We start from the raw sequence: 25,142 nt of genomic DNA, 5'->3' as shown, positions 1-25,142 counted from the left end.
ACAATGCAAATATGAAATATTGCTGTTATCTTTAACTGGTAGTAGAGCTTTTTATGCCTTCACCAACAGTAGCTGTATTTCTTTACACAAGTTGGTTCTTTAGCTGTAATATAAAAAAAAAGCCTATCTTGACATAATAGGTTTGTTGTAAAGATTAATTAGTTATGTTGACATGCTATAAGATGTCTGACTTGTGGTAGGCAGTTCTTGATGGAATGATGATAGTAGTAAGCATGTTGATTTTTTCTCAGACAGGATTAGTGTTTTTCCTTGTTCCTTTATTTTTCAGAAGGCTAGGATTGATGTGCATTTGAGGATGGGAGAAGCAGAAAATTTGTATTATGAAAGAAAGGTTATTGTAAGGATAAAATTAAACATCCTTCAGAGCTTTGCATCTTTCATTTCAAAATTCAGAGAAGAATTAAAATATTGTAATGGTGATGACTCCCCATTTCCCATGTCACCACTTCTGGCAAGGATTCAATGGTTTGACCCTGACACTCCCTTAGAGACTAAGGGATCATTGTTCTCTAGTGGACAATGTTTATTAGAATTGAAGGCATGCACCAGCTGAGGGAAGTAGAGATGAAGGAGAGGGCCAGGGTGGCAGCTGCCCTTTCTGGAAGGTAGTGACTTTCTGACCTTTAGAATTCAAAGGTTCTCCAGTACAGTGCCTGGATGCTGAGCCATCAGCACAGAACAGTGTTTGTAAACTGGAGTGATTGCACCCACAGTCCCTCACCTCCACTCCACTAAGACACATTTCACAATATCTGGAGACATTTTTGGTCATCATAACTGACAAGGATGGGCATTCTATGGCATCTAGTGGATAGAGGCCAGGCAAGTAGCTAAACATCCTAAAATAACTAGACAGCATCCCAATAAGCCATAATTCCCAAAGATACAGGCACCTCATTATTCACTGCCAGCCTATTTACAAGACATGAAAGCAACCTAAATGCTCGTCAACAAAGGATAAAGAAGATGTGGTACATATATACAATGGAATATTACTCAGTCAAAAAGAAGAATGAAATTGTGCCATTTGCAGAGATGTGGATGGACAAAGAGACTGTCACACAGAGTAAGTAAGTTAGAAAGAGAAAAATAAATACCGACTATTAATGCATATTTGTGGAATCTAGAAAAATGGTACAGATGAACCTATTTGCAAAGCAGAGAGAGAGACACAGATGTAGAGAACAAATGTAAGGACACTTGGGGGGAAGAAAGAGGTGGGATGAATTAGGAGACTGGTACTGACATATACACACTGCTGCTGCTGCTGCATCGCTTCAGTCGTGTCCGACTCTGTGTGACCCCATAGATACAGAGAGAAGCACACTCCACAGACAGTGTGAGCCATTGCAAAGGGCGAACGTGGCTGTGAAATGTAGCGTGGTGGCTAGTTTTTATAGGCTGGGCAATTTCATATGTTAATGAGTTGGAGGATTATCCCAACTATTTTGGGGAAGGGACAGAGATTTCCAGGATTTGGGCCACCGCCTACTCCTTGGTCTTTTAACAGTGCCTTGGCACTGACTCGATGGACATGAGTCTCAGTGAACTCCGGGAGTTGGTGATGGACAGGGAGGCCTGGCATGCTGCAATTCATGGGATCACAAAGAGTCGGACACGACTGAGAAACTGATCTGATCTGATCTGGAACTGTCATGGCATCTCTGGGTCTGTCATTTCACTTGCTGATTGAGGATCAAGGTCTAGTCTTGCCTGCCATCTTGGTCCCATTTAATTCCAATTGGTCTGTGTTGTGTCCTTTGGCTATGTCATTCTTTTAAAAATTGTGCCCTCAATGAAACAAAATAGAAAGCCCAGAGATAAATCCACGCACATATGGACACCTTATCTTTGACAAAGGAGGCAAGAATATACAATGGATTAAAGACAATCTCTTTAACAAGTGGTGCTGGGAAATCTGGTCAACCACTTGTAAAAGAATGAAACTAGAACACTTTCTAACACCATATACAAAAATAAACTCAAAATGGATTAAAGATCTCAACATAAGACCAGAAACTATAAAACTCCTAGAGGAGAACATAGGCAAAACACTCTCTGACATACATCACAGCAGGATCCTCTATGACCCACCTCCCAGAATATTGGAAATAAAAGCAAAAATAAACAAATGGGACCTAATTAAACTTAAAAGCTTCTGCACATCAAAGGAAACTATTAGCAAGGTGAAAAGACAGCCTTCAGAATGGGAGAAAATAATAGCAAATGAAGCAACCGACAAACAACTAATCTCAAAAATATACAAGCAACTCCTACAGCTCAACTCCAGAAAAATAGATGACCCAATCAAAAAATGGGCCAAAGATCTAAATAGACATTTCTCCAAAGAAGACATACAGAGGGCTAACAAACACATGAAAAGATGCTCAACGTCACTCATTATCAGAGAAATGCAAATCAAAGCCACTATGAGGTACCATTTCACACCAGTCAGAATGGCTGCGATCCAAGAGTCTACAAATAATAAATGCTGGAGAGGGTGTGGAGAAAAGGGAACCCTCTTACACTGTTGGTGGGAATGCAAACTAGTACAGCCACTATGGAGAACAGTGTGGAGATTCCTTAAAAAACTGGAAATAGAACTGCCTTATGACCCAGCAATCCCACTGCTGGGCATACACACTGAGGAAACCAGAAGGGAAAGAGACACATGTACCCCAATGTTCATCGCAGCACTGATTATAATAGCCAGGACATGGAAGCAACCTAGATGTCCATCAGCAGATGAATGGATAAGAAAGCAGTGGTACATATACACAATGAAGTATTACTCAGCCATTAAAAAGAATACATTTGAATCAGTTCTAATGAGGTGGATGAAACTGGAGCCTATTATACAGAGTGAAGTAAGCCAGAAGGAAAAACATAAATACAGTATACTAACGCATATATATGGAATTTAGAAAGATGGTAACGATAACCCTGTATACGAGACAGCAAAAGAGACACTGATGTATAGAACAGTCTTATGGACTCTGTGGGAGAGGGAGAGGGTGGGAGGATTTGGGAGAATGGCATTGAAACATGTGAAATGTCATGTATGAAACGAGATGCCAGTCCAGGTTCAGTGCACGATGCTGGATGCTTGGGGCTGGTGCGCTGGGACGGCCCAGGGGGATGGTATGGGGAGGGGGGAGGGAGGAGGGTTCAGGAAAAAAAAAAAGAAAAAAAAAAAGAATAAATGCTAAACACTAAAAAAATAAAGAAAAAAAAAGTAAAAATTGTGCCCTGCCCCTTTCCCTCCTGTTACAATAGTACCATGGCAACATCATGGTTTAAGGACATCTTTTGGGCATGTGAAAATTTATGGAGCCTCTCAAATCAACTTGCCTGAGCAGATATTTATTTGTTTCATCCCTATCTTCAAAAGTTTCAGTCATTAATAACAGTATCAGTAGAGAAAGGAGAAAAAAAAAAATGACAAGGATTCCCTGGTGGCTCAGTGGCAAAGAATGTGCCTAACCAATGCAGGAGACAAAGATTCGAATCCTGATCTGGGAAGATCCCACATGCCTTGGAGCAACTAAACCCATGCACCACAACTATTGAGCCTATGAGCTAGAGCCCAGGAGCCACAACCATTGAAGTCTGGAGTCACAGAGCCTGTGCTCCGCAACAAGAGAAGCCACTCCAATGAGAAGCCTGTGTGCCACAACTAGGGAAGTAGCCCTTTTTGCTGCAACTAGAGAAAAGTCCACACAGCAACAAAGACCCGGAACAGCCAAAAATTAATCAGTTAATTGATTTTTAAAAATACAAAATGACAAAAGGAATAGTGTTTCTCCAATTTTAGGATGGCAATGAAACCACCTGGAGCACTTGTTAAAACAGATTCCTGGACCCTAGACTCAGAGATTCTGATTCAGTATATCTGGGGTGAGGCCTGTGATTCTGCATTTCTAACATGCTCCCAGGTAATGCTGATGCTGCTGGTCCAGCCACTACACTTCCAGTACCATTACTGTAGAATATAATGTCCAAAGGGTAGAGAAACTTGATGAAAACTGTCCAGTTGTCTTATATAAAGATGTGGAGGCTTTTGAAAATTACAGGGTTAAACACGTAACAAGGTTAGTCACATTCCTGCAGTAGAAGGATCCAATAGGAAAAAAAAAAACAGAAATTGAGTGGCTTGAATAAAAGATCTATATGACTAGTTTAATGGGGGATTCTTGAGCTTGCAAAGATCTTACAAAGATCTGGGAGTGCTGGGGAGAATGGCTGCCAGTCTGCAGTCAGCTTATCCATCAGCCAGCTCAGCTAAACAAACGGAGAGGCACTCTTACAATTTTGCAACTGCCTTGGTCCCTGCTGAGGAGCATGCCCCGGTTGGGGGTGGGGTGAGACTTGGGGACACTTTAGACCCCCTTCCAATCCATCACAAACAGATAATATAATATAAGCTAAAAAAAAAAAGAGAGAGAGAGAGAGAGAGAGGGAATGTTCTCACATTTGAGCACAGTTTCGATGCAAGTCTCCTAGCCAACCCTTCTCCAACTACGTTACTATCCGGAGTACTTCCTACACAGAAATACTGATGCTCCACTGCCTAGGAGCGTGGGTTAAAATCTCCTCTCTTCCCAAACCCCCACCCCCCACAGTAATCTAATCCACTTCTATGAAGTATGTGTGAGATTTCACACAGACAGCAGGGCAGAATAAGTGATCTGGAAATAAATTATTGGCTGTCTAAACATAGACACTGAATTTAGATATTGACAGAGCTGAACACAAAACTTCCTTCCTCCTCCTTTCTTTTCCTAGTTCTTCTCCTTCCTCCTTTATTTTTCATTCTCTGCGCATTTCCAACTCCCACCCTCCATCTCCACCCCTTTCAACAATCAGTGGGCTTTTTTGCAGGCTTTAAGTTCATCCTGAGCACATCCCTCTCTTCTGGACTAAATTGGCAGAACTCAAAGATGCGGACAGCACCTTCCTTTCATAACTGGGTCTCTGCTGGGCCTTTTCTCTTAATTAACCTGATTGGCCTGTAAGGATTGGGTCATCTGTGCCCAAGGGGCCCCTTCACACAGTCTCTGGGTCTGAGTGACCCAATCAGAGGATTCGGACCAGGGACTGGCTTCCTGGCCTGCTTTATCTGTAAGCCAGCTTCCTGGAATCTTTCTACCTGTTCCAAGATTGAGACTGCACAGTGACAAGCTTGCATATCATGCGTAAAGATGGATCATTCCTCCTCAATTGTCCCAGAGTAAAACTTTCTAAAGTGTTTATTTTGAGAGTTTTCAGGCCTTATCTCCACTTCTTCAAAAAACAAAACCCATCACAGAAAATCTTATCTCTAACTTAGAATCTGGGAATTCTGAGGTCAGTTTTCTAAAATTTCTCTCTTTCTTGTCATACGATCTATCTGCCAAACATACTGTCATACTTCTGGGCCCAGAGCTCTAGAATCATCTGGAGATGTCCCTGGGATTGCTGAGGCAGTTGGGTGGCTCTTCCTCTCTCTCTCTCTCTCTCACTCCACCTCAGTCCCAAGTCTCTTCTCCACGTGGCCTCTCCACATGTGCTCTCCACATGGGCTCTGCAGCAGAAAAGCCAGGCTTCTTACACGATGGTGAATGATTTCCAAAAGTGAGCGTTCCAAGAGAGAAAAAGCAGAGGCTTCAAGTCCTTTTGGGCTTACCAGGTGATCAGCTAGTAAAGAATCTGCCTGCAATGCAGGAGACCTGGGTTTGATCCCTGGGTTGGGAAGATTCCCTGGAGAAAGGTATGGTTACCCACTCCAGTATTCCAGCCTGAAGAATTCCATGGGCTGTATAGTCCATGGAGTCACAAAGAGTTGGACACAACTGAGCGACTGTCACGTTCAAGTCCTCTTAATGATCAGGCCTAGAACTGGAGCAGAGTCACTTCTGCCTCCTTCTCTTGGTTAAGAGGCAGCCAGCCCAGATTCCATGTGGGAGGGGGTTACACAATAGCATCCAGTGTCAGGAGGTATGGGTAACTGGGGGACCCTCCTTTGAGACTAGCTATCATAGCTGGAGATACCACGATGCTAAAATCTCCAACTCTGATGAAGACTGTGAATGGTCATTGATGTCTGTGCTCTCTTCATCTTCCTTGGGCACACTGCAAGACTCAACTTTCCAGCCTCCTTTGAAATTAGGTGTGGCTCCATCAACGAGCTTGTTGCAATAGAATACATGTGGAAGTGCTTATTTCCAGGCCTGGGCTACCTGAATGTCCCATTAGGTTTAGGATCCATTAATGGTTCCTGCCTGTACCAATCTTGACTAGGAAGATTGCAAAATGATGGATTTCCAACTCCAAAGTTTCCTCCAGACAGAGCTCAGCCTTTCTGTAGGCAAGAACCCTCCCTTCTCATCCACTGATTTATTTGTTTACCTACCTATTGATTATCATATGATTTTCTTATTGTCTTTAATTATTTTAATGTTTAAATTATCCCAGATTTGGTCAATGAGAGCCCCTTCAAGTAGGATCCTGTGTCTTTTGTGTGTGTTTTAGCTTCCTTAATTTCTAACATAACAAAATATCTCATTTTCTACCTACCCTATCCTAGCCCTGGGATTTGCCATTTCTCTGAGGAGACTTGATTCCTTTTATTGGGAAATAGTGTTAAGAAACCAAGATGAACTAATTACTATGAGTGTTGTCAGGGGTGATTTTGCTTCTAGATCCTTGCTGTGGATAAAGCTATAAAATATATGAATAATTATATACACACACATACAAACATGTACACAAATGCATATACAGTATATTTATGCATACATAAACATAGTTTAGAAATAATGAGTTCACACAGACAATATTAAATGCAGTCCATCCCCAAGGATTTTTTCTTACCTGTTCCCATTCCATACATGTGCCTTCTCCATAGTGAGATATCTGTACCCCAACAAAATATATATATTTACTCATTTCCTTAATCCTAGAATACATCTGAAGTAGATTCTGAATTTCTTCAAAATATTCTCAGGTTCATATATTTCAGTTTGCTCTCAATGGTTGGGTTTTTTCCCTTCTCATTTCTGCTGATTTAACTAATGTATATTTTATACACAGTCTGCCCCCTGTATCTACAGTTTCCACATTCATGGATTCAAACAACCACAGATTGAAAACCCAAAAAAACACCACAAAGTTCCAAAAAGCAAAACTTGGATTTGCCACATGCTGGCAACTATTAACACAGCATTTACATTGTATTTATAACTATTTCTATAGCTTTACATTGTTTTAGGTATCATTAAGTAATCTGATGTTGTTCAGTGGCTAAGTTGTGTCTGACTCTTTGAGACCTCATGGACTGCAGCTCGCCAGGCTTCCCTTGACTTTCACTACCTCCTGGCATTTGTTCAGATTCATGTCAATTGAGTTCCTTATCTAGAGACAATTTAAATTCCACAGAAGTATGTACACAGGTTGTATGAAAATACTACACTATTTTATATAAAGCACTTGAGCATCCATGGATTTTGATATCTGCAGCATGGCCCTGGAGCCAATCTGCTGTGGATACTAAGGGACAATTGTATATATTTTAAATATGCAGTACATAAACATGCTTCCAAAAGGCAAAAATAAACAGAAAGGTATTTTTATTCTCTAAGAATAATTTGTGTGCAACTCCCTTCCATATCCTTTCCACCTCATTTCCCTTCCAACATCCCTTGCAGGTAGCCAGCTTTATTGTTTTCTGGCTTATTCTTCTCATGTTTCTTCTTGTAAAAATAAACAACTATGTGCATAAGTTTTTTTTTAATTTCCTCATCTTTTTTACACAAAGGGCAATATACTATATTTATGTGCTCTTCTGTACTTTACCTTTCTGTCACTCAACACTGTCTCCTGGTAATCACTGCTCAATACTTTCACAGAGACTTTTCTTATGTCACTATTTTTAAACAACCATGTAGCATTCTATTTTGGGAATGTACAATTGTTTATTCAATTTCCTATTCTTGGACATTTAGGTAGTTCCAAAAGTACAGTATAAACAATGCTGCAATAAATAACCTTTAACACAAGTAACAATATATTTTATTGTTAGAAGTATATCCTCAAGGTAGAGATCCTAGGGTCAAAGGATAAACATCAACATTTACAATTCACATCTGTTTTGTAACGTTTTACATTTTCATCAGCAATGTATGAAAACGTCTCTTTCTCCAGCCTCACTAATATAATTTGTAAAGCTAATGAACTTTTGCCACTTTTGATGGATAGAAAATAGCATCTCATCTATAGACAGTGTGTAATTTTTCTCAGAGTGAAAAGACACAACTCACAAAAGAAACAGGAATACCATCTAAGTGAACTAGAACTCACAAGGAGACTATTACAATTCTTAACTAAAAGATGTTGACTTAGGCTGGGGTGTGAATTTTAGAACTGGCCATATCTGAGCCATACTTCTTTGAAAGCTCAGACCTATACATAACATAATTTGCCCATTGGCAAGCCCATCCATGTGCCTCAAATGGGGTTGTTTCTTTCTACAACTACACTCTCAAATTTCTAATGATGTTTTCATTTAATTCTTTAAAATCTATAATCAGTTCAGTTTAGTCGCTCAGTCGTGTCCAGCTCTTTGTGACCCCACGGACTGCAGCAAACCAGGCCTCCCTGTCCTTCACCAGCTCCTGGATCTTGCTCAAACTCATGTCCATTGAGTCGACGATGCCTATAATATTTTATCTTTTTTTTTTTTTTTTTTTAATTTTATTTTTTAAAAAAAAATCACATGCTCCCCATCCTGAACCCTCCTCCCTCCCAACCTCCCCATACCATCCCCCTGGGCCTTCCCAGCGCACCAGCCCCAAGCATCCAGCATCGTGCACTGAACCTGGACTGGCATCTCGTTTCATACATGACATTTCACATGTTTCAATGACATTCTCCCAAATCTTCCCACCCTCTCCCACAGAGTCCATAAGACTGTTCTATACATCAGTGTCTCTTTTGCTGTCTCGTACACAGGGTTATCGTTACCATCTTTCTAAATTCCATATACATGCGTTAGTATACTGTATTTATGTTTTTCCTTCTGGCTTACTTCACTCTGTATAATAGTCTCCAGTTTCATCCACCTCATTAGAACTGATTCAAATGTATTCTTTTTAATGGCTGAGTAATACTCCATTGTGTATATGTACCACAGCTTTCTTATCCATTCATCTGCTGATGGACATCTAGGTTGCTTCCATGTCCTGGCTATTATAAACAGTGCTGCGATGAACATTGGGGTACACGTGTCTCTTTCAATTCTGGTTTCCTCAGTGTGTATGCCCAGCAGTGGGGTTGCTGGATCATAAGGCAGTTCTATTTCCAGTTTTTTAAGGAATCTCCACACTGTTCTCCATAGTGGCTGTACTAATTTGCATTCCCACCAACAGTGTAAGAGGGTTCCCTTTTCTCCACACCCTCTCCAGCATTTATTATTTGTAGACTCTTGGATCGCAGCCATTCTGACTGGTGTGAAATGGTACCTCATAGTGGTTTTGATTTGCATTTCTCTGATAAAGAGTGATGTTGAACATCTTTTCAAGTGTTTGTTAGCCATCTGTATGTCTTCTTTGGAGAAATGTCTATTTAGATCTTTGGCCCATTTTTTGATTGGGTCATTTATTTTTCTGGAGTTGAGCTGTAGGAGTTGCTTGTATATTTTTGAGATTAGTTGTTTGTCGGTTGCTTCATTTGCTATTATTTTCTCCCATTCTGAAGGCTGTCTTTTCACCTTGCTAATAGTTTCCTTTGATGTGCAGAAGCTTTTAAGTTTAATTAGGTCCCATTTGTTTATTTTTGCTTTTATTTCCAATATTCTGGGAGGTGGGTCATAGAGGATCCTGCTGTGATGTATGTCAGAGAGTGTTTTGCCTATGTTCTCCTCTAGGAGTTTTATAGTTTCTGGTCTTATGTTGAGATCTTTAATCCATTTTGAGTTTATTTTTGTATATGGTGTTAGAAAGTGTTCTAGTTTCATTCTTTTACAAGTGGTTGACCAGATTTCCCAGCACCACTTGTTAAAGAGATTGTCTTTAATCCACTGTATATTCTTGCCTCCTTTGTCAAAGATAAGGTGTCCATATGTGCGTGGATTTATCTCTGGGCTTTCTATTTTGTTCCATTGATCTATATTTCTGTCTTTGTGCCAGTACCATACTGTCTTGATAACTGTGGCTTTGTAGTAGAGCCTGAAGTCAGGTAGGTTGATTCCTCCAGTTCCATTTTTCTTTCTCAAGATCGCTTTGGCTATTCAAGGTTTTTTGTATTTCCATACAAATTGTGAAATTATTTGTTCTAGCTCTGTGAAGAATACTGTTGGTAGCTTGATAGGGATTGCATTGAATCTATAAATTGCTTTGGGTAGTATACTCATTTTCACTATATTGATTCTTCCAATCCATGAACATGGTATATTTCTCCATCTATTAGTGTCCTCTTTGATTTCTTTCACCAGTGTTTTATAGTTTTCTATATATAGGTCTTTAGTTTCTTTAGGTAGATATATTCCTAAGTATTTTATTCTCTTCGTTGCAATGGTGAATGGAATTGTTTCCTTAATTTCTCTTTCTGTTTTCTCATTATTAGTGTATAGGAATGCAAGGGATTTCTGTGTGTTGATTTTATATCCTGCAACTTTACTATAATCATTGATTAGTTCTAGTAATTTTCTGGTGGAGTCTTTAGGGTTTTCTATGTAGAGGATCATGTCATCTGCAAATAGTGAGAGTTTTACTTCTTCTTTTCCAATTTGGATTCCTTTTATTTCTTTTTCTGCTCTGATTGCTGTAGCCAAAACTTCCAAAACTATGTTGAATAGTAATGGTGAAAGTGGGCACCCTTGTTTTGTTCCTGACTTTAGAGAAAATGCTTTCAATTTTTCACCATTGAGGATAATGTTTGCTGTGGGTTTGTCATATATAGCTTTTATTATGTTGAGGTATGTTCCTTCTATTCCTGCTTTCTGGAGAGTTTTTATCATAAATGGGTGTTGAATTTTGTCAAAGGCTTTCTCTGCATCTATTGAGATAATCATATGGTTTTTGTTTTTCAATTTGTTAATGTGGTGTATTACATTGATTGATTTGCGGATATTGAAGAATCCTTGCATCCCTGGGATAAAGCCCACTTGGTCATGGTGTATGATCTTTTTAATGTGTTGTTGGATTCTGATTGCTAGAATTTTGTTTAGGATTTTTGCATCTATGTTCATCAGTGATATTGGCCTATAGTTTTCTTTTTTTGTGGGATCTTTGTCAGGTTTTGGTATTAGGGTGATGGTGGCCTCATAGAATGAGTTTGGAAGTTTACCTTCCTCTGCAATTTTCTGGAAGAGTTTGAGCAGGATAGGTGTTAGCTCTTCTCTAAATTTTTGGTAGAATTCAGCTGTGAAGCCGTCTGGACCTGGGCTTTTGTTTGCTGGAAGATTTTTGATTACAGTTTCAATTTCCATGCTTGTGATGGGTCTGTTAAGGTTTTCTATTTCTTCCTGGTCGAGTTTTGGAAAGTTGTACTTTTCTAAGAATTTGTCCATTTCTTCCTCGTTGTCCATTTTATTGGCATATAATTGTTGATAATAGTCTCTTATGATCCTTTGTATTTCTATGTTGTCTGTTGTGATCTCTCCACTGTCATTTCTAATTTTATTGATTTGATTTTTCTCCCTTTGTTTCTTGATGAGTCTGGCTAATGGTTTGTCAATTTTATTTATCCTTTCAAAGAACCAGCTTTTGGCTTTGTTGATTTTTGCTATGGTCTCTTTTGTTTCTTTTGCATTTATTTCTGCTCTAATTTTTAAGATTTCTTTCCTTCTACTAACCCTGGGGTTCTTCATTTCTTCCTTTTCTAGTTGTTTGAGGTGTAGAGTTAGGTTATTTATTTGACTTTTTTCTTGTTTCTTGAGGTGTGCCTGTATTGCTATGAACTTTCCCCTTACGACTGCTTTTACTGTGTCCCACAGGTTTTGGGTTGTTGTGTTTTCATTTTCATTCGTTTCTATGCAAATTTTGATTTCTTTTTTGATTTCTTCTGTGATTTGTTTGTTATTCAGCAGCGTGTTGTTCAGCCTCCATATGTTGGAATTTTTAATAGTTTTTCTCCTGTAATTGAGATCTAATCTTACTGCATTGTGGTCAGAAAAGATGCTTGGAATGATTTCTATTTTTTTGAATTTACCAAGGCTAGCTTTATGGCCCAGGATGTGATCTATCCTGGAGAAGGTTCCATGTGCGCTTGAGAAAAAGGTGAAATTCATTGTTTTGGGATGAAATGTCCTATAGATATCAATTAGGTCTAACTGGTCTATTGTATCGTTTAAAGTTTGTGTTTCCTTATTAATTTTCTGTTTAGTTGATCTATCCATAGGTGTGAGTGGGGTATTAAAGTCTCCCACTATTATTGTGTTATTGTTAATTTCTCCTTTCATACTTGTTAGCATTTGTCTTACATACTGCGGTGCTCCCGTGTTGGGTGCATATATATTTATAATTGTTATATCTTCTTCTTGGATTGATCCTTTGATCATTATGTAGTGACCTTCTTTGTCTCTTTTCACAGCCTTTGTTTTAAAGTCTATTTTATCTGATATGAGTATTGCTACTCCTGCTTTCTTTTGGTCCCTATTTGCATGGAAAATCTTTTTCCAGCCCTTCACTTTCAGTCTGTATGTGTCCCCTGTTTTGAGGTGGGTCTCCTGTAGACAACATATGTAGGGGTCTTGTTTTTGTATCCATTCAGCCAGTCTTTGTCTTTTGGTTGGGGCATTCAACCCATTTACGTTTAAGGTAATTACTGATAAGTATGATCCCGTTGCCATTTACTTTATTGTTTGGGGTTCGAATTTATACACCATTTTTGTGTTTCCTGTCTAGAGAATATCCTTTAGTATTTGTTGTAGAGCTGGTTTGGTGGTGCAGAATTCTCTCAGCTTTTGCTTATCTGAGAAGCTTTTGATTTCTCCTTCATACTTGAATGAAATCCTTGCTGGGTACAATAATCTGGGCTGTAGGTTATTTTCTTTCATCATTTTAAGTATGTCTTGCCATTCCCTCCTGGCTTGAAGAGTTTCTATTGAAAGATCAGCTGTTATCCTTATGGGAATTCCCTTGTGTGTTATTTGTTGTTTTTCCCTTGCTGCTTTTAATATTTGTTCTTTGTGTTTGATCTTTGTTAATTTGAGTAATATGTGTCTTGGGGTGTTTCGCCTTGGGTTTATCCTGTTTGGGATTCTCTGGGTTTCTTGGACTTGGGTGATTATTTCCTTCCCCAGTTTAGGGAAGTTTTCCACTATTATCTCCTCAAGTATTTTCTCATGGTCTTTCTTTTTGTCTTCTTCTTCTGGAACCCCTATGATTCTAATGTTGTAGCGTTTAATATTGTCCTGGAGGTCTCTGAGATTGTCCTCATTTCTTTTAATTCGTTTTTCTTTTATTCTCTCTGATTCATTTATTTCTACCATTCTATCTTCTAATTCACTAATCCTATCTTCTGCCTCTGTTATTCTACTATTTGTTGCCTCCAGAGTGTTTTTAATTTCATTTATTGCATTATTCATTGTATATTGACTCTTTTTTATTTCTTCTAGGTCCTTGTTAAACCTTTCTTGCATCTTCTCAATCCTTGTCTCCAAGCTATTTATCTGTGATTCCATTTTAATTTCTAGATTTTGGATCAATTTCACTATCATTATTCGGAATTCTTTATCAGGTAGATTCCCTATCTCTTCCTCTTTTGTTTGGTTTGGTGGGCATTTATCCTGTTCCTTTATCTGCTGGCTATTCCTCTGTCTCTTCATCTTGTTTAAATTGCTGAGTATGGGGTGTCCTTTCTGTATTCTGGCAGTTTGTGGAGTTCTCTTTATTGTGGCTATTCCTCACTGTGTGTGGGTTTGTACAGGTGGCTTGTCAAGGTTTCCTGGTTAGGGAAGCTTGTGTCAGTGTTCTGATGGGTGGAACTGTATTTCTTCTCTTTGTTCAGTCGCGCTATGGGGAGGGAGGGAGGGATGCTGCAAGCAAATAACACTGGCGTGCGCTCGCAGTGCCTCAGCCACACTGGGTCTGTCCCCGCTCACTGCGCGTGTAGCCTCCCTGCCCACACTGCTCGGGCTCTAGGTTGTTCCGCCGGGAACAATCCAAGGCTGGCCCTGGGTTGCATGTACCTCCCAGGTCCAAGCCGCTCAGGTTCAGGCACTCGGATAGTCCTCAGAGGCGCAGACTCAGTTGGGCCTGAGTATTGTGCTCTTCCCAGGTCCGAGCAGCTCAAGTGATGAGGTGTTTGGCGAGCGCCAATGCTGCGACTTATCGCCTCCCCGCCACTCGGTTATCTGGGCGCAAAACCGGCGCACCTTCTTAGGCAGATGTTAACCGTCCAGACCCCCAAGAAGTTTTAGTTAGCAAAGAAGCCTGCTTACAGTTTTATAGATAATGTCTCTCTGGGGCTGCGATTGCCCCCTTCCGGCTCTGGCTGCCTATCACCGGAGGGGGAAGGTCTGCAGCCGGCTATCTCTGTTCAATTCTTTGTTCCGTGCACGGGCCTGGCGGTCTTAGGTTGGGGCTGGCTTTTCGCGTAGTAGATATCCCACAGTCTGGTTTGTTAGCCCAAATTATTTCGCTCAGATAGTGCTCAGGGTATTCAGGCCAGATTCTTACTCTAAGCGATGCAGCCCGCGCTGCGCCTCCCTGCCCAGCCCCCGCTTGTTAATGGCGCCTGCAGGCGTCTGCGCTGCTTCTCCACTGGGGGAGTTACCGTAGGACTCGCAATCTTCGAGTTTTAATTGTTTATTTATTTTTTCTTCCTGTTACGTTGCCCTCTGTGCTTCCAAAGCTCGGCACAGATTCGGCAGTGAGAAGGTTTCCTGGTGTTTGGAAACTTCTCTCTTTTTAAGACTCCCTTCCCGGGACGGAGCTCCGTCCCTCCCTCTTTTGTCTCTTTTTTTGTCTTTTATATTTTTTCCTACCTCCTTTCGAAGAGTTGGATTGCTTTTCTGGGTGCCTGATGTCCTCTGCCGGCATTCAGAAGTTGTTTTGTGGAATTTACTCGACGTTTAAATGCTCTTTTGATGAATTTGTGGGGGAGAAAGTGTTCTCCCTGTCCTACTCCTCCGCCATCTTCGCCTATAATATTTTAACTTTATTGCCTGATTGATACGGAAAAGTTTAATATTCCATAGAGATTGATTTATTACCCAATTGATTCAATTGTGCACCAGCCACTTGACTCCATAGAATTCTTTCTAAATATTGCTCCTCTCTGGAAGGACCACATTTTGCATAGATAGTTAAGTGTCATTGTATTCTGTATCTATTTCCTACATATTTCTAGCTCTACAGTCATAGCTTCCAATATCATTATATGATGTATAACACTTCAGTCCGCCTTTCAAGTCTTCTCCCCCACTTTTCTCACAGAGCTGATACTCTGTGTCAGGGGTTTTCAGTTACTTTTATGGTATAAAACTGTTTCAAATGAAATTCACTATATATGAAAGATGTGTACATGGGATAGACCAGAAAGTGTTCATTTGTTGCATTGAAGATTTCAAAAGGATATTCCTTTATTTTGAACCCTCCCAATATTCATAAAGCTGAATGTGAATTGCCAGATAAATAGAACAATGGAGCTCTAATGATGAATATGAAAGTTTGAATTCAGGGGTTATGAATGACATTTGTATTTTTATATCAGCCTCAGTATAATTTTGTTTTTAACAGCATCCCTTGCAATCTTAGGCTATGCTTCAATTACATGGATCCAAAAGCTCTAAAGAGGAGTAATATCTAATAATAGTAAGCAACTGCAATGGCACACAAGCACGGCTGAGAGGAGCTACCCACGTCCAAGGTCAGGGACAGCGGCCGGGAGGAGCTACCCCCACCTGAGGCCTGGGGGGCGGCTGAGAAGAGTAACCCCATGTCCAAGGAGTGGTGGCTGAGTGGCACAGGAGGGCATACAGGAGCTACTCCACGTTCAAGGTCAGGACCGTGCTGGGGAGATACCCCTCCTCCAAGGTAAGGAGCAGCGGCTGCGCTTTGCTGGAGCAGCTGTGAAGAGATACCCCACGTCCAAGGTAAAAGAAACCCAAGTAAGGCAGTACGTGTGGCAAGAGGGCATTAGAGGGCAGACACACTGAAACCATACTCACAGAAAACTAGTCAATCTAATCACACTAGGACCACAGCCTTGTCTAACTCAATGAATCTAAGCCATGCCCTATGAGGCCACCCAAAATGGGCAGGTCATGGTGGAGAGGTCTGACAGAATGTGGTCCACTGGAGAAGGGAATGGCAAACCACTTCAGTATTCTTGCCTTGAGAACCCCATGAACAGTATGAAAAGGCAAAATGATAAGATACTGAAAGAGGAACTCCCCAGGTCAGTAGGTGCCCAATATGCTACTGGAGATCAGTAGAGAAATAACTCCAGAAAGAATGAATGGATGGAGCCAAAGGAAAACAATACCCAGTTGTGGATGCGACTGGTGATAGAAGCAAGGTCCGATGCTGTGAAGAGCAATATTGCATAGGAACCTGGAATGTTAGGTGAGTGAACGTTTACATTCTAGAAATCAGTGAACTAAAATGGACTGGAATGGGTGAATTTAACTCAGATGACCATTGTAACTACTACTGCGAGCAGGAATCCCTTAGAAGAAATGGAGTAGCCATCATGGTCAACAAAAGAGTCCGAAATGCAGTACTTGGATGCAATCTCAAAAATGACAGAATGATCTCTGTTTGTTTCCAAGGCAACCATTCAATATCACAGTAATCCAAGTCTATGCCCCAACCAGTAACGCTGATGAAGCTGAAGTTGAATGGTTCTATGAAGACCTACGAGACCTTTTAGAACTAACACCCAAAAAAGATGTCCTTTTCATTATAGGGGACTGGAATGCAAAAGTAGGAAGTCAAGAAACATCTGGAGTAACAGGCAAATTTAGCCTTGGAATACGGAATGAAGCAGGGCAAAGACTAATAGAGTTTTGCCAAGAAAATGCACTGGTCATAGCAAGCACCCTCTTCCAACAACACAAGAGAAGACTCTACACATGGACATCACCAGATGGTCAACACCGAAATCAGACTAATTATATTCTTTGCAGCCAAAGATGGAGAAGCTCTATACAGTCAGCAAAAACAAGACTGGGAGCTGACTGTGGCTCAGATCATGAGCTCTTTATTGCCAAATTCAGACTTAAATTGAGAAAGTAGGTAAAACCACTAGACCATTCAGGTATGACCTAAATCAAATCCCTTATGATTATACAGTGGAAGTGAGAAATAGATTTAAGGGCCTAGATCTGATAGATAGAGTACCTGATGAACTATGGAAGGAGGTTCATGACATTGTACAGGAGACAGGGATCAAGACCATCCCCATGGAAAAGAAATGCAGAAAAGCAAAATGGCTGTCTGGGGAGGCCTTACAAATAGCTGTGAAAAGAAGAGAAGGAAAAGCAAAGGAGAAAAGGAAAAATATAAGCATCTGAATGCAGAGTTCCAAAGAATAGCAAGGAGAGATAAGAAAGCCTTCCTCAGTGATCAATGCAAAGAAATCGAAGAAAACAACAGGATGGGGAAGACTAGAGGTCTCTTCAAGAAAATTAGAGATACCAAGATAACATTTCATGCAAAGATGGGCTCAATAAAGGACAGAAATGGTATGGACCTAACAGAAGCAGAAGATATTAAGAAGAGGTGGCAAGAATACACAGAAGAACTGTACAAAAAAGATCTTCATGACCAAGATAATCACGATGATGTGATCACTGACCTAGAGCCAGACATCCTGGAATGTGAAGTCAAGTGGGCCTTAGAGAGCATCACTACGAACAAAGCTAGTGGAGGTGATGGAATTCCAGTTTAGCTATTTCAAATCCTGAAAGATGATGCTGTGAAAGTGCTGCAGTCAATACGCCAGCAAATTTGGAAAACTCAGCAGTGGCCATGGGACTGGAAAAGGTCAGTTTTCATTCCAATCCCAAAGAAAGGCAATGCCAAAGAATGCTTAAACTACCACACAATTGCACTCATCTCACATGCTAGTAAGTAATGCTCAAAATTCTCCAAGCCAGGCTTCAGCAATACGTGAACCGTGAACTTCCAGATGTTCAAGCTGGTTTTAGAAAAGGCAGAGGAACAAGAGATCACATGCCATCATCTGCTGGATCATGGAAAAAGCAAGAGAGTTCCAGAAAAACATCTCTTTCTGCTTTATTGACTATGCCAAAGCCTTTGACTGTGTGGATCACAATAAACTGTGGAAAATTCTGAAAGAGATGGGAATACCAGACCACCTGGCCTGCCTCTTGGGAAACTTATATGCAGGTCAGGAAGCAACAGTTAGAACTTAACATGGAACAACAGACTGGTTCCAAATAGGAAAAGGAGTACGTCAAGGCTGTATATTGTCACCCTGCTTATTTAACTTATATGCAGAGCACATCATGAGAAATGCTGGGCTGGAAGAAACACAAGCTGGAATCAAGATTTCTGGGAGAAATATCAATAACCTCAGATATGCAGATGACACCACCCTTATGGCAGAAAGTGAAGAGGAACTAAAAAGCCTCTTGATGAAGGTGAAAGAGGAGAGTGAAAAAGTTGCCTTAAAGCTTAACATTCAGAAAACTAAGATCATGGCATCTGATCCCATCACTTCGTGAGAAATAGCTGGGGAAACAGTGGAAGCAGTATCAGACTTCATTTTTTTGGGCTCCAAAAGCACTGCGGATTTGACTGCAGCAATGAAATTAAAAGATGCTTACTCCTTGGAAATAAAGTTATGACCAACCTAGATAGCATATTCAAAAGCAGAGACATTACTTTGCCAACAAAGGTCCGTCTAGTCAAGGCTATGATTTTTCCATTAGTCATGTGTGGATGTGAGAGTTGGACTGTGAAGAACACTGAGCACCAAAGAATTGATGCTTGTGAAATGTGGTGTTGGAGAAGACTCTTGAGAGTCCCTTGGACTGCAAGGAAATCCAACCAGTCCATTCTGAAGGGGATCAGCCCTGGGTGTTCTTTGGAGGGAATGATGCTAAAGCTGAAGCTCCAGTACTTTGGCCACCTCATGGGAAGAGTTGACCCATTGGAAAAGCCTCTGATGCTGGGAGGGATTGGGGGCAGGAGGAAAACGGGACGACAGAGGATGAGATGGCTGGATGGCATCACTGACTTGATGGATGTGAGTTTGAGTGAGCTCCATGAGTTGGTGATGGACAGGGAGGCCTGGCGTGCTGCAATTCATGGGGTCACAAAGAGTCACACACGACTGAGCAACTGAACTGAACTGATAACTGAACTGAACTTCTTATCATGAATATAAAAGTCAAACAAGTCCAGCATAAAATATTGAATAAAAGCATAAATTATAACATTTGATTCCAGTGCAATATGCTGCTTATTAGCTTGTTATTAAACCATTGGTTATGTTTCTTTGACGAGACTATGTGGCATATATGGATATGCCTGAACCTTCCCTGTCATTGAATAGAGCACTCAGACACTGCAGCAAGTAGCTCATGTGGGCAGACACCAACTGGTCTGAGTTACAAAAATTTACAAATGATGTAAAGATATAGCCAGCAAGATCACAGAGTTATTGAGGAAAGGAACACTTACTTTCATATTCTCATAGAACTTAGCATGGTAAACCTACTTGCTGTTTTTGCATTACCCTGGAATTTTTTTCTAGTATCTGTGATTAGTATCCACAAAAGATTTCAAGTTTCTTGACTGCAGAAACTCCGTGTGCATATGCCTGTGTGTGAGTGTACATATATGTGTTATCTCTGCCGCTCTTGCTATGTACTATGGCTCACCTTCCTCTACCAGCACGCTGAGCCAATAGGATTATGGTGAGGCTACTAGGATGGAATATTCTCTTAGGTTTCTCTTCTTTCTCATCTTTCTCAACAAGATTCATGGTCCCAACCTTTCTGCAGAAGTTCTGCTTCTCCAATCTGGTCAAGTGCTCAGCTAATCTTTAATGAAAAGGGTAGGATTCCTGTGATGTACATTACATAAAGATAAGACAAAGAAATTAAGTAAATGATAGTGGACATTTTATTTAACTTTATCTGGAGCATTTGGGTAACTTATTCCAAAAGACTGTTTTAATGACTAAATATGTTATTATATATAACTTTATATCAGTTCAGTTCAGTTCAGTCGCTCAGTCGTGTCCAACTCTTTGCGACCCCATGAATCGCAGCATGCCAGGCCTCCCTGTCCATCACCAACTCCCGGAGTTCACTCAGACTCACGTCCATCGAGTCGGTGATGCCATCCAGCCAACTCATCCTCTGTTGTCCCCTTCTCCTCCTGCCCCCAATCCCTCCCAGCATCAGAGTCTTTTCCAATGAGTCAACTCTTCCCATGAGGTGGCCAAAGTACTGGAGTTTCAGCTTTAACATCATTCCTTCCAAAGAAATCCCAGGGCTGATCTCCTTCAGAATGGACTGGTTGGATCTCCTTGCAGTCCAAGGGACTCTCAAGAGTCTTCTCTAACACCACAGTTCAAAAGCATCAATTCTTTGGCGCTCAGCCTTCTTCACAGTCCAACTCTTACATCTATACATGACCATAGGAAAAACCATAGCCTTGACTAGATGGACCTTTGTTGGCAAAGTAATGTCTCTGCTTTTGAATATGCCATTTTATTTAACTTTATCTGGAGCATTTGGTAACTTATTCCAAAAGACTGTTTTAATGACTAAATATGTTATTATATATAACTTTACATATTTATGTATAAATACTTAGAATAGTGCCTGGCAAGTAGAAAGTCCAGAATATGTTAGGTATTATTAATGTGTATTGAATGCCTACTATGTGACCAGTGCTTTACTGGGTTCTTCAATACATGGTCTCATTTACCTAAAGTGTATCCTACCCACCAGGACTCAGATTCTCACAAGTGCACAATACTGAAACTAATACTTGCTTAATTAAGATTTACTGAACATACAAGTGAATTGAATGAAGAATGCAACTGTTACTTGTAGATCTTCTCTCATTCTCTTTGCTTTCTACACCTTAGATCTGGATGGTATGAAAGGACAGGTCAAGGCTTATTTTTGCTTCTTTGAGTGCAAGGTTTTGGAGGTTCTGACCATGTGCTTTGTCTCATGGTCAACATTCAACCATTCACGGTGGTGCTTGTTTCACTTCCAATACAGCACCCACGCCTTGCATATGCTGTTTACTCTCCTAGAAGCAGCCTGAAACACTAAAGCAGATGCTCTGTGTATGGCTTCACCTAACTGTGCCAGAGTTTCAGCTTTCAGATTGGAAATAAAATAAAAGTGTGTGCAAGGTTGGCAGGTGGGAGTGAGGCAGAGATGGGGAAGGAGAAAGAGGCAGGGAGAAGGGAGAATTCTGGGCTAGTTCTGAAGAGACAGGGCTTTATAAGAACTCACCAACATAAAGAATTGAACAGAAGGTAGCCAAAACTAGGCTGCCTGCAAATGCCAAATAATAAGAATCCTTTATCAGGAACACTAGGAACCCTTTCAGGAGAGAAGCATAAAGAATTCCAGGAAGCACATATTCAAAGCCTGTTTCCTAGGCAGCCGAAGCCACCCACCTTCCCTCGAACAAATGGAGCCAAATTCAGTTCTCAAATGTGCCATTTGCCTTGCCTTTCAAAACACTCCTGAGAGTTCATCTGGTATCTTTTGCTTTCTGAAAGCAGCCTGTAAGAGAAGGGTTTGATACAGCTATCTGGTCATTGGAAACCTTGTAATTCCAAGTCTTGTTTCCCAAATGCCCCACCTCAGCCTTTGACTGCCTCTGTAGCAGTCTCTAGCTGAGCTGTCACTCCAGAGAATGTGAAATAGAGCATCACAGCTGATTTCTCTTGCAGTTCTTTGAAGTTCTTGGGAAGGAATTGAGCCAATCATCTATCTCTGGTTTCTGGGGCCCTATGTGTACCTTTAAAACTGGCTTTAGATGGAATATGAAATCAGGAGACAGATTTGGGGGAGGGAAGAGAGTCTGCTTAAATAAATTACAGTATGTCAATGTGACAAAATAACCCATTAAGAAGCATGTTGTATGACAGTAACTTAATTATATGGGGAAAAGTTCAAGGATAAATTATTAAATGGGAAACAATCAAGTTTCAGAATAGATCATCCCAGTAAAGTAAAAATGCATGTACCTAGAAGGAAAAGTACTGAAATATTAACCGTGGCGGCATCTAGATAATAGAATTATGAGAAACTTTTAATTCCTTCTTTGGTTTTCTTTGCTTTCAAATTTTCTATGGTGAACACATTAAATTTTAATCACAAAATGTATATTAATATAAATATAGATCTAATAAAGGTATAGTATAAAGTATAAAATCGATCTAATAAAGGAATATAATGTACTAATTGGGTGAAAGTGTCAGGTTACAACCATAGCCTTGTTCATCTCACATCTTTCATCTCTTCACTGCCAACTCTTATATCTCAACTTTATAAGTTAGCATGCTATTATACATTGTCACAGCTCTCTGGATGGTTCTTTGAGAGCATACCCTGTTTCTCCAGGATTATGACTTATTTTTCTCTTGCACACAAACTCCCACCTTGAACTAACAGGCATAGAACCATAAGCACAGCAAGTATAATATTGAATGGTCCAGTCTGGCAGGACCAGTCAGTGTGAGGATGGAGAGTGTATTAAAAGGTGTTAAGAAAAAGATGAGTCAAATGACCCAAGATGAGGACAGAAACGTGGATAAGCAATTGTTTCCACTGCTAACTTTGTACTTCCTGTGAGGGAAGTGAAGGGAAGCAAGGGGATCTTCCCAACCACATTTTAATTTGAAAGAAAGTCTCTCTTCCAGACACATAAACACACACACAGAGCCTGTTTCTCATTAGGACCCTTCACAGCCAACATAGAATGTGGTAGTGCTCAATAAATACTCCTTGAATGTACAAAAAAACAATCCCACTCTCCATTGTATTGTATCATCACAACCAGAGGTGACTGTGGGTGGCCAGGATGGAGAGGACAGACCACCCAAGTAAAACTCAACACAGGGTCTCCTAGCTTCCCAGGCAGCCTGGCAGGGAGCACTCCTCAGCAAGCATGCCCCCAAATACACCATCCTTTCCTGCCGGGACTAGAGTGCCTTGTGGGATAGAAGCTGTGAGCAAAGTTTAGAGCAAGCCTGGCAAACTGGCAATCCACCAGCCAGATGTAATTTTTGTTTTGGTTTGTTTTGACTTCGACTTTTTCATAGTGTTTTGCAAACTTGATTGCAGAGGCTTTATTTTTGATGGCATGGAGCAGGTGTGCCCCACGTGACCCTGTCCCACCTCTTCCTGGTCTTCTTTCTGGCAGTTTCTCTAATTTACATAACCCCCAAATTTTTAGGGTTTGTAACCTCTGCTTGGAAGGAAGCTGTGGGGAATACTTACTCTAATACTGTAGAGAAGATGATAAAAGTATTAATTATAGTAGCAAGCATCCGGATCCATACTTACTCTGTACAAGATTCTATCCTAAGGGCTTTACAGACATGTATTATCTAACATTCAAAGCAGGCTGAAGTCAATACTGTAGGACTTTGTTCAGATCTCCTTAGGCCCCTCTTACTGGTCTGAGGTTTTCCTCCCCCAGCTTCTAATATGTGCAAGCCTCTAAATTGGGCACTTAAAACTCTTTTTCAGAAGACTAGCATAAGCTGCTGGAGCTTGGTAATTTACATTCTCCCCCACCTCTTCCTGGCAATGACCACTTGGCACTAAGATCACTAGCACTCCAGAGCTCTACAGCAGGACCAGGCTGAAGCTTTGCTTTGAAATTCAGCTTTCCCTGGTCTCTTCCACTTCCCCACCACCTTTGAGTAATCTTATCCTACATGTGAAGAAAGTGAAGCCCAGAGTCACTTGCCCTAGTGCACAAAATGGCAAGTTGCAGAACCTAGAGCTATCTGACCTTCCTAGGAAAAAAAAAAAGTTAAAAAAAAATGCCCAAACCCTTCCTTTATATACTTGACTTATCCAGTTGAGCCAGCCTGTCCCTCTTTTCATCTCTCTTTGCTTCCCTTCTTTCCATCTAAAGCTTCTTTACTTGAGAAAACTGTGGATATAGAAAAGGATTGTATTGAGGAATAAGTTATATTGATAGAAGTCTGTGATGGTAGGTGTTTCATTGTACACAACCAACAAAACTGCTCTGCCATGTCACCATATTGATCCAAAAAAAAGCATTTTGCAGTTTCAGTTCAGTTCAGTCACTCAGTCGTATCCAACTCTTTGCGACCCCTTGAATCGCAGCACGCCAGGCCTCCCTGTCCACCACCAACTCCCAGAGTTCAACCAGACACACGTCCATTGAGTCAGTGATGCCATCCAGCCATCTCATTCTCTGTCGTCCCCTTTTCCTCCTGCCCCCAATCCCTCCCAGCATCAGAGTCTTTTCCAATGAGTCAACTCTTCACATGAGGTGGCCAAAGTACTGGAGTTTTAGCTTTAGCATCATTCCCTCCAAAGAAATCCCAGGGCTGATCTCCCTCAGAATGGACTGGCTGGATCTCCTTGCAGTTTAGCTAGATGCTTTGGTATTATTTCAATATATCTGGACCAAATAATTGTATAAAATCTGAGTCATATACTCATAGATTCAACACATATTTACTGAGATCTGGCTCAAATGGTAAAGAATCTGCCTACAATGTGGGAGACCCCAGTTGGATCCCTGGGTTGGTAAGATGTCTCTGGAGAAGGAAATGGCTACCACTCCAGTATTGCCTGGAGAATTCCATGGACAGAGGAGCCTAGCTAGCTACAGTCCATGGGGTCGCAGACAGTCAGACACGACTGAGTGACTACACTTACCCTATGCTAAGCCCTATGGTAGGACTCCAGCAGGGATGTCATTAGGAACAAAACAAGCTTTCACAAAGTGGTGCCATGGAGAAGTTATTCCTTGAGGCAGCGGTGATGAAGACACAGTCACTGCTTTCCATAAGGGTATGTGAAGTAGGCTCTCACCTTTGTCAGGCTCTGTGATAATAGCCAGAGGAGGTTCTCTGCAGGTGGTGGTGCAGGTCTGTCCCTTGAGTTGCATCAACCTCCGTGCTCTAATATCATTCTTAAACCTCAC

This window comes from Bos grunniens, chromosome 16 (assembly GCF_055505025.1).
Source record: "Bos grunniens cultivar Pamir isolate PY7600 chromosome 16, Bosgru_T2T1.0, whole genome shotgun sequence".
NCBI lineage: Eukaryota > Metazoa > Chordata > Mammalia > Artiodactyla > Bovidae > Bos > Bos grunniens.
Note: the sequence above shows the minus strand (reverse complement) of the source record.